This window comes from Charadrius vociferus, unplaced genomic scaffold (genome assembly GCF_000708025.1).
Source record: "Charadrius vociferus isolate BGI_N301 unplaced genomic scaffold, ASM70802v2 scaffold531, whole genome shotgun sequence".
Taxonomy (NCBI): Eukaryota; Metazoa; Chordata; class Aves; order Charadriiformes; family Charadriidae; genus Charadrius; species Charadrius vociferus.
In genome coordinates, this window is record NW_009646624.1 from 140977 (window position 1) to 144087 (window position 3111).

Here is a 3111-nt window from a genome sequence, read left to right on the forward strand (position 1 = left end):
CCCCCCCCCCCAACAGCACCCGCCGTATTCACTGAGGAGTGAAGGTACAAAAGCGAGGCATTATGCAAAAGTAAACATTTAAACCTCTATCAAGGTGAAGTTTTCTATGTTAATACTTTTAAATATAATTGTTCTACAGTATCGTAGTTTGGGGTCTGTTTTGTTTGCTGCTGCTGTTGGGGTTTTTTCCCATTTCTTCCATTCGTGGAGTTCAAACAGGAGGGTCACAATTCCTGTCCTTCTAGTTCTGGGTTCATTGTCACCATGTACCTCTCTCAGTGTGGATCTGCACAGACTTTAAAGAGCACAGCAGTTACCTTCTGCAGGTCCTTGAAGATCTGCAAAGTTTAAAGACACAAATCTTGCTAACCAAGTAGATATTCATATGGATTTTTCTTGTATACGTGTTGATAAGGAAGGGGACCTTCCTACATAATTTGGATATGGCATTATGGTGTTTTCTCATTTAATTTTTTTTTATACAGATGATGTATTTTGTCTGCTTGCTAGGTTCACCCATTCCAGGCTTGTTGGAGATGGATAAAACATTTTGGTTTGCTGGTGTAACACCCACACACCCACATTATATATGATCCACAGACAGCGTAGCACTAACTTGCCTTCCTCTCTCAGTAGAATCGCTGTCTCTTCCCAATCCATTTTTGGACACACAACTTCAGAATAACATGGCTGCTGTCACGATGTGGGATGCGTTCTAAGCATTTAATGTGAGTAGGCTATTAGGAAGATCGTTTCATTTGTGAGCCAACTTGTCGTATATTAGATTTCAGCAATTTGCAGACTGTTGGAATCCTGATCACATGTCATATTGGGCAGCAGACAACTCTTTCCAGTTTGTGGATTATAGTCTGGCGGAAAATGCAATGAATGGTAACCCTACTTCTCAGACATATTGGATATGTTGAGAACAGCACTGATAAATCTAAGTTTCACTGCAACAGCGGCACAGCAGCAGTTCAGAGCAATTTCTGGGGCTGCAGGCATAGTTCAGACTTCTTGGATGTTTTTCTAAACACATAGAACCGAGTCCATTGAAATTTCTGGGAAATTTGTTTTTTTACGCAATGCAAAAATCCACAATCTTTGAAGCTCTCTAATTTGCATATAATGATATGCTGTTGTTCTGAGTTAATTAAAAGATATCCTGAATGATCAGATGTACTGATTTACATGAAAGTGACCCAGTTTCCAAGACTAGTTAGTAGTATAGGGACAACTTTTGTCTGAGATAAAAAGTAACAGGTGCCGCTCCCCCCCCCCAAGCAACCATGTGTACCATTTGTCCTGGAGGTTACGCCCCCTTTTCTGGTCATGTGGTCTGTTGCGATTGGGTGGCAGGACCAGTTGTCCGTTCCAGTCTACCCATAAGTACATCAGACCAGGAAGTCCCTTCCCCCTACATACACAGAGGACCACTATTTTTGTTCACTGTATTTATTTTTTTTTCATTTTCTTTGTCTGTGCTTCACACCCACATCCCCCAGGACTCCTTTTTTTCTTTTTTTTAAGTTAGAAAAAACTTCCAGTCTTGTGAACAAAGCTACAGTTAACTGGTTAGAAAATAATCTGTGTGAGCACAAACGAGACTACCCACCCCTTTCTGTTTACAGAAGTATGTCAGAAAAGGAAGCCCCCTCTCACTACAGGCAGGGAGGATGCCACTTTTGACAGTATCATTCCCCATGTGTGTTCGTACTGGTTTGTGATTGGCTGAGGGCTGGTTTTGACACTGTCCTACCTAGGTGTTCTCAGTTCTCCCTCTGGTTGGCTGCCTGCTTCCTTTGGACCAGGAAATGCTCAGATCTAAAACTGTATACTTTTATATACAATACATACAATATATATGTATATAGAAAAATATATAAAGGAGTGTACAAATATATATGTATTTTATTTATGTATACATACACTATTTTTTGTGTATCCTTGTATATGTGTATCTATAGATAGATACATACATTTATAAAGATATAGTGTGATTGGCTGTTGCTGTCAGATGACCTTGTTATAGTTGAAATGAACCGAATCAAGTCTAAAATGGATTCATCAAGTATTTATTAAGGTAGGAAAGCAAAAGCAGCACTGGGCGGCCGGGGAGTCGCAGCTCCACCAAGGGCTCGCAAATTTACCCTTGCTAGAGCCCCCTTCTTATAGTCTCTTTAGTTCCGGGATGTCGTGGTCTTCTCCGGTCTCTTCATAGGTTCGGTCCCTTGTTGCTAGGAGGAAGGCCATATTCTCCCTTCTCGGGGATTCATACCAGGAGGATTGCTCTTCTCGTTCTCTTCTTCGCTTTTCTAACCCCTCTCTTAGTTTGGCTAGTGAATCTCTTACAGCTCCTGTATGATCAGCATAAAAACAACATTCTTCACCAACGGCAGCACACAATCCTCTGCTTTGCAAGAACAACAAGTCTAATCCTCTCCGATTTTGTAATACTACTTCTGACAACTGTCCTGGTTCCGGCAGGGATGGGGTTAATTTCCCCAGGAGCCGGCAGGGGGCAGGTATTCCATCCCACGTGACCCATGCCCGGGCTATAAGAGGAGCTAGCCGGGCGAGGAGAGCAGTTGCCACTCAGGGCTGGGCTGCGGTGGTGTGGGTTTGGTCGGTGTGCTTTGCGGCGGTACTATCATCGCGTTTCCATCTTTTCCTTTTGCTGTTCTGTTAAATTGCGTTCTTTTAACCCACGAGTTTTGCCCTGACGATTTCTTTTTCCACGACTGTGGGAGTTGTGTGAGCGGCTGCGTGGTTCTTTGTTGCTGGCTGAGGCCGAACCACGACAGGGCCGAGGTCGGTTCTCCATCCCACCTCCTCATGTCCTCTCCGTGGTCACGCAGGTAAAACCACAGGGTGCCTCGTGGTGCGTGCCCCCTGTACTCTCCCTCTTGAGCAGGGAAACGCCTGCTCTTAACAGCTGAGATGCTGGTCTGTACAAAAAGCTTGTGTCTTTTTCCCAATAGCCTTGTCAATGCCTGCTTCTCTGGACAGGGATCCCAGTTGCCTGGCTTCCCTGCCCTCTAATTCCAAGCTACTGGCCCCGTTATCCCAGCATCGGAGCAGCCAGGTGACAATGTGCTCACCAGGAAGTCG